Below are 12313 nucleotides of genomic sequence, written 5' to 3' on the forward strand. Positions count from 1 at the left end.
GAGAGCTTTAACAATCCTCCTGGGCCAAACCCTGGACCTCTTAAGTCATTTTCTGGGGAAAGGACCCAGGTGTAACTATTTTGTAGAGCTCTCCGGATGGTTTCAATGCACAGTCAGCATTAGACACCACTGAGTTAAAGAGTCTTGTTTGGACTGTGTGACTTAAAGTAAGTTTTCTAATTTGGCAGAGCTTGACCTTCCTTTTGATTTACCAATGGTAAAATGATAAAATGGTGGTTTCCTTCTTGATAAAAGGTGTTAACCACCATCTGTCCTACCTGCCTCAGAGGTCCTTGTGAGGATCAGGTGAGATGGGGTATGTGCTTTGAAAACCAGATATTGCTGTGAAGACATGTTCCATTAAGCTTAGAAGAAAATCCAGACTCTTAACTCACATGGCACCCCTGGGCCTGTTCCTACTCCCTCCGTCTCCACCCTCACCACCCTTCTCCCTCCCAGCTCAGGCCACTCCAGCCTAACCAGCTTCCTGTCTGTTCCTCAACCTGCCAAACTGGCTGCTGCCATGAGACCCTTACACTTGCTGTTCCCCCATAATTTCAAAGGTCTGCTCCATCCCAGCAATCTGTTTTCTGTTCCAATGTCACCCTTCCAGGGAGGCCATGCCTGACTACCCTTATCTAACCACCACCAACCCTACACATTCCCTGAGACACGTTGTATCCCCTTACCTTGCTTTATAACACTCATCAGTACTTTATATTATTCATTTGTTTAGATGGCTTTTATCTGTTTCCTCCACTGGACTTAAAGCTTCATGAGAGCAGGGATTTAGATCTTCGGTGCCTAGAAAGGAGATAGACAACAGATAAGCAAAGAAATAACAGGATCATTGCATGACATAATAAGCCCTGTGAAAGAAAGAAGTAGGGGTGTGTGATAAAGAATAACTAAACAGAGGCCAGAGATGGCGTCTTTGGAAGGAGAAGTCAGGCAAGGTGTCTTTGAGGAAACTGCAACCTGATGGATGAGCGAACCAGCCATGAGGAAGATGAGAAAGTGTATTCCAAGCAGAGGGAACACAAGTGCAAAGGCCCAGGGGTAGGAAAGAGCCTGGCAGGTTTGAGGAACAGAGAGGAGCCTAGTGGAACTGAAGCAGAGAGAATGGTATAGGAGGAGGTAGGAGAGGCAGGTAGAGGACCTCAGAGCACTCACTAGTTTGGATTTTAGTCCAAGTGCACTAGAAAGCCATTGAAGGATTTTGTTGAGATGGGATATGACCCAAGAAGCTAAACAGAAAATGCACTGAGCAACCAAAGCTATCAGGGGAAGTGGCTAACTTATTTCACAACCGACCACAAAGTCCCAGTTGAGTTTCTGAGGCAGTAAGGCCTGGGGTTAGTAAACTGAATATTTAGAATGCTGTTCATGAGAGGCATTCATTCAGGATGCTGTGTGTCTTGTCTCAGAAGTGGACTATCCGGAAGGAAGCGTCACACAGCAGCCAACCAGAGGAAAAGCAAGAGAATCCAAGGAGCAAGATTCTTGCTTAAGACAATGAGAAAACATTACTGCAGAGAGAGTAATAAGGGAATTGTGTGCTATGCAGGAGGGAGAAAGTCTTAGGGCCTGTAGTAGAGGAAGCAAGAAAGCTGCATTTGGTTCCCACCAGTATTCCAAAGATGAACAATGCCCTGGTTGGGTAACAACCACAGAAGGAGACTTGAGCTGGAGGGCTGGAGCTTGTATTAGCACCTGCCCAGGACAGAGAGTGTTCCAGCAGGAGAAAAGCAATCAACCTAGATCCAGGACCAGAAGGTCAGCCTCCAGATACCCAGAGGGCAGTTGAACATTTGCCAGAAAGTCTGCAGGCCAATCCATAGGCCATATACATTTGTGTGCTAGGGTCAAAGAGCAGAGGTTAGGGCTGGAAAGAGAGCAAGGCCTGCTGGCTCTGGACACTTCTAGGTATCAATGACCATGAGATAGAAACCTGCTCAGCCTGCCCCGTGGGATGGCCAGACTGGCCTGGACTTGATGGGAGTTTAAAGGGATATTTTTTAACACCTGGGAAGAAGTAAATCAAGATGAGTAATCTGGAATTCATTTCCAAGCCAGGGGCTGGAGTGACATGGAGAGCAGGGATTTCTTATCTGCCCCTGACTGGCTGAAGGATCCCACAAAAAGCACATCACACAGGCTCTTCAGTTTTCTTATTCTTTTTCCAGCTTTATTGAGATATAATTGTCACACCCTTCAGTTTCCTTATCTGTCATGAGGAAGAAAAAAAAATTCCTTGCAAGAAACAGCTGATAAAAAGAACCAAATGAATTCTTAACCAGAATTCTAAATCAGTTTACTAGAGATATGTGTGCATATCCCATATATATTCCATAAATATACATATATACATATATATGGGATATACTATATTTATATATATAAATGTTATATTTGCATATGTATGCTATCATTTATCAAGCACTTAATATTTCCAGCTGCTAGTCTCAGTGCTTTAAGTATATTTTCTCATATTACCTTCATGATATATGAGCTAGACATCTTTATTACCCCCACTTTATAGCTGAGCACACTAAGGCACTGAGAGTTAAGCAGCTTGTCCATGATCACTCTGTAAGGGTGGAACTGGGATTCCACCCCACAAATCTGACTCCGCATCCCATACTTTGGAATAAGCAGTTCACTCTGATCATAGGTATATTTAAAAGGAATCATTTGAGGCAAATGTCTCTGGGGCCAAGGTAATCTATGGCCCTGAGGTCTTTGAGCAGTTTTAACAGGAAATAGGCAAGCTGGCTCAGCAGTAATCCTTTATTATCAACCATTAAGTGGCCACAGCTTTCAGTTAAGAGGGAGGATGGACTGGGAGTTTGGTTAGCTGGTTCCAGTCCTGCCTATGCTACTTGTTGGCTGCCGACCTTGGACCTTGGACCAGTCATTTTTCCTCCCTCGGACTCAGGATCTTCTTTAGTAAAGCAAAGGAATTTTAGGGGCAGAACTCTAAAGTCTCTTTCAGCATTCCACATTCCATGATTCTTTGAGTCTGGAAGCAATGTCCAACCTCCTATAGACTGACACAGAGGGCATAGCTGAGTAAGCCCCTACACTGAATATCCTCTGTATCCTGCCAGAGGTCCTCTCTCCACCCTTCTCTGCCCTGCCCTGTGCCCAGGAGACTGACCAGCGCAAGCTGCATCCCCAGGGGCTCCCCTGTCCTCTTAAAGTGGTTTAGCCAGTGGTAGGAGCAGGAGACAGGAGCAGGAGACAGATAGGCCCAAGGAGAGAGAGGCCCAGATATCTGTATATCTGTTCACACACACACACACACACACACACACACACACACACACTGAATCCTGTGTGCGCTCCTGCCCTTTGTGTCTGCATTCCAGCAGAGGCTGGGTTCCTCTCCTGCCACAGTTCTGCTGGGGCACTTCTGCCCAGCCCCAGCTCTCATTAGGTTACAGGAACACCACCATTCCCACACTGTGCCCCCTTAGACCTGAGAGCGTTGATGGCTTCCTGCTGTGCCAGTTTCTAGCTGTTTCCCCACCACTGGCTGGTTCCCTTAACTGCTTATGCCTCCACTGAACAATTCGTTCATTCAACACCCTGCATTGAAACCCTTGAACATGCCCCCTGTTTCCCGCAGGACCCTTTCTGCTACTGCCCCCTTGGTGGTGAGGTGGCTTCCCTCCTTGTTGCTGCTACCATGACATCAGAAATTTCTCCATGTCACAGAATCCCAGACCTCAACACAGGAACTCCACAACACAGGAATCCCACCTCCTATCAAAGTCCTGCAGGCCTCCCCACCAAGCCCTACCACTAGCAGGGGACCTAGAGATAGGCACTTTCAGAGTAAGGGAGCAGGATTCCCAATTCTCCCACAGCTCTGGAAGCATCAACAACACTATTTTACTAGCCAAAGTCTATTAAAAAATGCCTTAGATTCCTCTTCTGTAAATTGGGGATAATAATATCTGTTCTCAGGCTTGCTATAAGGACCGGATAAAACAGCCTATGCAAGGGCTTAGTACATTGCCCGCCAAAGACTAAGTAGATGTTCAATAAATTTAATTCCCTTTCTCTATTACGCAACTGGGAGGAGTGGGGAAGCCATGAAAACAATTTGATGAGGTAAAGTGGCTTCTCCAGAAATACCATGCCACCTCCTTCAGATATGTAGTGGAATAGCCAGGGACTGGGATGGCAGTGGACCAAAGCAGAAAAAAAGAACAACTCATCAGAAAAGCAGGCTTTTGTCAAAACAAAAACAAAAGAAAAAAAAAACCACAATGCTCAAACCCAACTGCAATGAGCAATTATGGAACAATAACTAAATACTTTCTATAATTAGAGAGAGAAACTATGACAAGTGATCAGGGTGCCTTTGTCTGCACTGACCCTCTACACCCAAGGAAGATCTTAGCTCACATGAAATGGAGACTAGGGATCTTTGTGTCTTTTTTTTTTTTTTAATTTTCTTGAGAAATTAAATCTCACACCACCCTTCTGTTGCCAAGAAAGGGAGACAGAGGAGACAGTGAGGACCCTCTTATCAAAAAAGAAAGGCAATTGGAAATGTGACTCATGTCAAGGGCTAATTCAACCCTCCTGAGAGAGGCAAGGGTCTTATAGCTTCCCACAAGAGCTGCTGACACCCTGGCCCTACCCTGCTGACGGGGCAGGTGGGTGGGTTAGCATTTCTGTGGGAAGAGGAGGGCACATGGGCTTTGATGGCTATCTATCAGGAGGCCCCTTTGACTGAAATCTGTGGAGGAGCAAATCCTTATCTTTAACAATGGATATTCTGGACAAAAGCAAAGGAGAAGATATTCCCACAAACATTAGTGTTAGAGACTTGTTCTCTCGGTCTTGACAGAAGGACCAAGCTAGCTTCTTCGCCCTGAACCTCGATGGCTGCCCAGACCCTGCTATTCTCCCAGGCTCCCAGGTTCCTTTTCCCTTCCTTCTCCTCAGTCCCACCTCACTGAGGCCATTGACCCTTCCATCTATCTTTCCCTCTTTCTCCTTCCTCGCCATTCCTGTCGCCACAAGCATTGTCAGGCTCCCCACACATCCCACGTCTAGACTCTTCCACAGACTTCCATCTGGTCCCCCTTTCTCCAGACTCCTCCCCCTCACAGACATTCCACAAAACACCACCTAAAACACCGCATTCACTATGCCATTCTCTACACTGGGACTTTCTCAACTATGGTATACACTATGGTATACACCAGGTGCCCCTGGCATACACTAGGTACTTTTCGGTGGTGTAATACACATGCTTAGTGTTCTGCCCAGGTCCCCTTTACCAGGCCAGTATCCCCATTACTCAGCTCCTGTGAGTGTTGGCTGCTAACAGTTCACAGCTGCCCCATCCTCCAGAAAATTAACAGGGCAGAAGGAAGCTGCCTCAACAGGAAATGTCTGAAAGGTTACACCCTCACACGTTCCCACATCATGGTTTCACGAAGGTCCTCTGTTTCTTGAATACTGGGATGCTACAAACTGCTTCTTTGGGAGAAAACCAAGCCAGTCTGGGAAAATCTAGGGCACCTGAAGTTCAGTTCCATAAGAGGCCACAAAGACCTAATTGTCTCCCCCTTCCCACCTGGAAGAAACAGTTGTCGGGTATCTACTATGTCCCAGGTGCTGAGCCATTATTAAGCACCTTGTTTTGAAGATACTGATGTAAATAATTTGATTTTCCTGCCATGCTGAGAATCCCGTAGTCTGATGGTAGACACAGATTATTGTTTTTAATTTTACAATCAATTTTAAAAATGCTATATAGACATGTGTAAAGTAATACTGGGGGGGGGGGTGGCGGACAGGGAGCTCCTCTGTTTCAGTTAGAATGGAACGTAATGAAGTTCAGGTTCAGCAGCTGGGTTCCAGTGTGGGCTCTCCCACTTACTAGCTGAGTGCCCCCAGGCAAGTCAGTGATGGTGTCTGCTGGGGAAAAAGAGCAACGAAATGCCCCTAGGAAGGCTGGAAGGCGATATATCTACTTAATGCACATTGTGTCTGGGGAATAGGATTGCAGGTGGTTATTTTATTCTGTTTTACTATTTTTCAAATTTTCACAGACAATAAAATCCTTTTAAAATCAGAAAATGAGACTCACTAAATTTTTTTAATGTGATTTAATTCTCATAAGTACACTCCCAGGAACATTCTTAAAAAGCATCTCTCCTCCTCCCCTTACTTTATCTACCTATCTATCTGGCAGAGTTCACTAAAGGGTGGTTTTTAGAACCACCTGCATCAAGATCACTTGGACGTCTTAGTAATATACAAATTCCAAGCACTACTCCCTGGATTCAGACTGTCTGGAGTGGAGCCCAGAAAACTGTATTTTGACAAGCTCCCTAAATGATTGTATTCTCAGCATGAGCCTGAGAACTACTATTGAAGTGAATGAAACATTCTATTTATGTTAATTTTGCAGGTAACTAGGACTTACCCACACATGTAACCTTTTAAAAGTTTTACACTACCTTGTAAAATAAGTTTGCTGAACAGAGTGTAAGTTTTCTTGGTGAAAACATGGAGTCATGTCCATGATATGGTGAGGACATTTCTGTTGATGTCTCCCTCTCTAAAGGGGTCCTGGGTGGTGATACTCTTACAGTTCTGTTCATTTTGTACCATTATTCACCATCCAGTCTCTGGTACTCTTTTTATTAAAAAGCATTTATTTACCACTTCCTAGTACACCAATTGTCCCACTAAAAGAAATCTAGGCTCTTTAGAGCCTCATTCCACACCTGGGGATGGAAATGTATGAGATAAGATGATCCTGAAATATCTTGTCATACCAGAAAGCATGGAAGCTATCGACGACTACTAGGGTTAGGTCAGAAAAACTCAGAAGTGAACATGAAGAGCCTCCACTTGCAAAAGGATGGGACAATTTGATAATCTGCTAAAAATATCAATGGATTGAAACACATCAAATATCTTTACCTCTGTGAGTTTATGATGGTACTCCAAAAAGAAAAAAAAATTTTAAGTCATCGCTGAAGAATGCAAGAAAACCACCTAATTATTTTTAAAATGGGTCATTAAAGAGAAAGAATCTGGCATTCATTCTCTTTTCCTTTGTGAAATTCTCTTTTATAAAAGTATGCCGGCTAATAAATAAAAAAGAAATGACAATTAGAACATCACAATTCTGCAATTCCTAATGATTTATGGGTGTAGCAATGATCATGAATGTCTGCTAACATCACAAGAAAGACTACCAGACTTTGGATTTTCCTGATAGAAGTAAACACCATCATGCATGAAGTTGCTTTGTCCCTCCCCTAGCCCCACAACAAAAACAAAGCCAAACAAAACCTTGAATCTGATCAAGCCTCTAGAGCTAATGAAGAATTTACAGGAAATGGAGGAAGAACAATATCACAAAGATGCAAAATCAAAGCTATAGGAAACTCTAGGAGGCAGATTATCTAATTTCTTCAACAAAATATTGCATGAAAAAAATAAGAAACTATAAAAGAGATGTGAGACACATCAACCAGTCACAATGGATAAACCCTATTTGGATCTTGATTCAAATAAGAAAAAAAAAATATATATATATATATATATATATAAACAGCAAAACCAAGAACATACAAGAAACATACAAAACAAAAACATTTAAGACTATCAGAGAAAGACCAAAATTGGGTAGATATTTAATGATACTGAAGAATTCATTATTTTTTAAATTTAGGTATAATACTGGTACTTTGTGGTTTTTGAAAAGGAGTCCATATCTTTTAGAGAAGAATGCTGACATATTTGCAAATAAAATACAATATTTGAGATTTGCTTCAAAATAATCTGGGGAACGGAGTGGCGGGGTACCATGAGCAAGATTGCCCCCATGGTGAAAAATATTAAAGCTGGTGGTAAATTCATCAGGTTCATTTTTCTGTTCTCTCTACTTTTGAGTATGTTTGAGATTTTTTTTTAAATTTTTTAATGTTTATTTATTTTTGAGAGAGAGAGAGCGAGAGAGAGCATGAGAGGTAGAGGTGCAGAGAGAGAGGGAGACACAGAATCCAAAGCAGGCTCCAGGCTCTGAGCTGTCAGCACAGAGCCTGACGTGGGGCTCGAACTCACAGAGTGCAAGATCATGACCTGAGCCGAAGTCAGAGGCTTAACTGACTAAGCCGCCCAGGCGCCCCTATGTTTGAGATTTTTAATAAAATGTTCAGCATATTCATGGTTGAAACTTGAAATTTTCAGAAAAGTAAAAGAAGAAAATTTAAATTATCCATAATCCCACCCCACAGAGATAATCACTACTATCATTTTGCTGTATACCCTTCTTGCTTTTTAAATATAACAGAAATCCTGCTGTGAATATTGTTTTATAATTTGCTTCTTTCACTTAAGATAGTATATTTTTCCTTGTCATTAAAAATTCTAGGGGCATCTGGGTGGCTCAGTCAGTCAAGCGTCCAACTTCAGCTAAGGTCATAATCTCGTGGTTTGTGAGTTCAAGTCCCACATCAGGCTCACTGCTGTCAACCTGGCAGTGCAGACCCTGCTACAGACCCTCTGTCCTCCTCTCTCTGTCCCTTCCCTGCTTTCATTCTCCCAAAAATAAATAAATGTTTTTAAAAATTCTAAAACACTATTCTTAATAGTTACAATAGTATTTTAGTTCCTAACATTTAGTCAAAACTCTATTTTTGCTACTAAAAAATTTTGCTGCTCTGAACATCCTTGAAAATGTTTATTTGGAGGCCCCACTCTTTTTTAAAAAGTAGAGCTAGTAGTTAAAAGAAGAGAAATATTTTCGGGTATTTAATACATACTATCAAACTGTTCCCTAAGGCTATAACCATTTATATTCCTGCCAGGAGTAAGGTAGAATTCCCCTTTTACCAAACCTTACCCTTCTGGGAGGTTTTAATTTTCCCTATTTTATAAGGAATTCTGAGTCCAAAGAGCAATTGATAAGTGTGTTGAAGCCAGACAGGCCTATCCTTGAATCCTATTAGCTCTGTGACATTGTGAGTGTTACCTGACCTCTCTGGATCTGGGAAAAGAATAACATTGGGACATCATGGCCATTGAGTAAGATCAGAAATGTAATGATATATTACCTGGACATTTCTTAGCATGGTGCCAGGCTTGGTAAATGTTAGTTATAACTACCATCATTATCATTATTATTATTACATATTACCTTCCTATAGAAAAAAATTCTTAGCTTTTGTGACAGCTGCTTTCCTTTTCATGAAAAGGCTTTTTTACTTACCTCTGCATTCCAGCTGTATTTAAGATAAGTTAGGATGCTTCTGGTTGGATCTCAAAGAAACCTCAAGTCAAAATGATAAAGCTGCAGCACCCAAAGGTAAGAAGGATTTAGAAGACATGGTCTGACTCTGTTTTTAGTGACTTTGGCAGCTCTGCCCTTCTCTGTCTGTTGTTTTCAACCCCATGCCAATGTCCCTGGGATAAGGCAGCTTTCCAATAAAAGAGATGCAACTAAATCTCCATGCTTCTTCTTTCACTTCCAGAAAGACTTCCTGCCCACTACCCTACAGTCAGATCTTGAGATGTACACTGATTGGGGACATGGCTTTATTTATTTTTTGACTTTTAATTTTTTTTTTGGGGGGGGGTGGAACTTGACAGGCTGATTCTCAAGGTAAAGATCCAAGAGGAAATACTGAAATCTGAGGCTACTGAATAAGGAGACCAATGTGAGAGGACCAGTTGTAACAGGAACAGAATAAAAGAAACCCCAAACAGTTCTACACTTATGGACATTTGCTACATGACAGAGGTGGCCTGCAGATCGGTAAGGAAGGAGCAGACTTTTTAATACAGAGCGCTGATAAAATTGAGCATCCATGTAGAAAAAATTGAAATTACATTCCTATCTCACCTCATGCACGGTAATCAGTTCCAGGTGGAATTGACCTACATGTAAAAGGAAAAACTGGAAAGCTTTCATAAGATAATACAGGAAGCATGTTCAAGACCTTGGCACAGAGAAGAATTTCTTAGACAAGACACAAAGAGCAGTAACCAGAATAGAAAAGATTCATAAATTTGCTTAATAATCACAATTTTCTGTTCATCAAAAGATACCATGTTGGAGCAAAAAGACAAGCAGAGCAATAGAAATACATGTGGTAGATAAAGGACTAGTTTCCAAACCACATGAAGAATTCCCACAAATCAACAAGAAAAAGACACATAACCTGTAAGAAAGGGACAAGACATTAGAACAGGAACTTCACAATAGAGGAAATCAGGGGCACCTGGGTGGCTCAATCGGTTCAGAGTCCGACTTCAGCTCAGGTCATGATCTCATGGTTTGTGGGTTTGAGCCCCCCATCAGGCTCTGTGCTGACAGTTCAGAGCCTGGAGCCTGTTTCAGATTCTGTGTCTCCCTCTCTCTCTGCCCCTCCCCTGCTTGCCCTCTGTCTCTCTCTCTCTCTCTCTAAAAAATAAATAAGTATTAAAAATTTTTAAAAAAAGAGGAAACCAAAGGCACTCTCCTCATTACTAATTAGGGAAATGCAAATTAAAATTGATGCCATCACTACATACCAGATATAAAATTTTACAAGGTGAGCATATTAAGTGGTGGAGATGAGAACATAAACTGAATCAACCACTTTGACACTGGTTTGACATTATCCACAAGCAGGAAGATCTGCATACCCCATGACTCAGCAATCCATTCCTGGGTATATGTACCCTAGAGAAACTGACACACCAATATTCACAGTAGCATTGTTCTTTACTAACTCCAAATTGTAAGCGCCCAAGTGCTCATCAGTAGAACAGAAAGTCTTAGACAAGTTAGCCAATACCCTCTCTAATAATAACAATAACTAGTACTCAAAGGGCACTTACTAGGTGCTAAATGCTGATACTAATCATTACAAATACATGCAGAGCTTAACTATGTGCCAGGTACTCTTCTAAATAGGCTCCGTGTATTTACTCATATATTTATCATATATTTCACACTTAACCCATGAAGAAGGTACAATTATTATCTCCATTGGCTTTTTTTTAAAGTTTATTTATTTGAGAGAGAGAACGTGAGAGAGAGAGAGAAGAGAGAGCACGCACTGGGGAAGGGCAGAGAAAGAGGGAGACTGAGAATCCCAAGCAGGCTCTACACTGTCAGCACAGAGCCCGACTTGGGGCTTGATCTCACAGGCCGTGAGATCATGACCTGAGCCGAAATCAAGAGTTGGACACCTAATGGATTGAGCCACCAAGACGCCCCTATCTCCATTTTCAAATGAGGAAACTGAAGTCAAGAGGTTCACTAACTTGCTCAATATCACACAACTAGTGGTAAAAGCCAGAAGTCTGTCTTCATGGAGCATACTCTAAGGCAGAACCTTAAGAAAAACCAGCAGATACAGAGTTAATAAATAGAGGCTCAGGGGTGCCTGGGTGGCTCAGTCGGTTAAGCGGCAGACTTCAGCTCAGGTCATGATCTCACGGTCCATGGGTTCGAGCCCCGCGTCGGGCTCTGTGCTGACAGCTCAGAGCCTGGAGCCTGTTTCAGATTCTGTGGCTCCCTCTCTCTGACCCTCCCCCGTTCATGCTCTGTCTCTCTCTGTCTCAAAAATAAATAAATGTTTAAAAAAAAAATAAAAAGTTTAAAAAAAAATAAATAAATAGAGGCTCAAGAATTAAAAAAAAAAAAAAGGAGAAAGTCCATTGTGGCTTCCAGTTATCTCACAGGGGGTCTCAGGAAACTTGGAGCAGAGATCTTTTTCTTAATAACATCTTTATTGAGATATAATTCACATACCATAAAATTCACTCTTTCAAAGTGTACAATTCAGTGGTTTTTATTATATTCACAGAGTTGTACAACCATCACCAGTATCTAATTTTAGGAACCTTTCCAATAGTGTAAAATGAAACCTGCACCCATTAGCAGTCACTGGTCTTTCCTGGTCCCCCCTTCCGATCCCCCAACTCTGGCCCTAGCCCCAAGCAACCACTAACCCGTGCTCTGTCATGGTCATGTCTGTTCTGAATATTTCATATGGATGGAATCATAATATCTGGTCTTTTGTGACTGGCTTCTTTCACTTGGTATAATGTTTTCAGGGTTCAAACATGTCATATCATGTGCTGCTACTTCATTCTTACTACTGAATGATATTCTATCCCATGGAGATTCATTTTGTTTATCCATTCATTAGTTGATGGACATTTGGGTTGTTTCCACCTTTTGGCTATTATGAACAATGCTGGGCTATGAGTATTATGTACAGGTTTCTGTGAAACGTGTTTTCATTTTGGGGGGTATATACCTAAGAGTGGGGTTTCT

The sequence above is a fragment of the Panthera uncia genome (genome assembly GCF_023721935.1).
Source record: "Panthera uncia isolate 11264 chromosome B3 unlocalized genomic scaffold, Puncia_PCG_1.0 HiC_scaffold_1, whole genome shotgun sequence".
In the NCBI taxonomy this organism is placed as follows: Eukaryota; Metazoa; Chordata; class Mammalia; order Carnivora; family Felidae; genus Panthera; species Panthera uncia.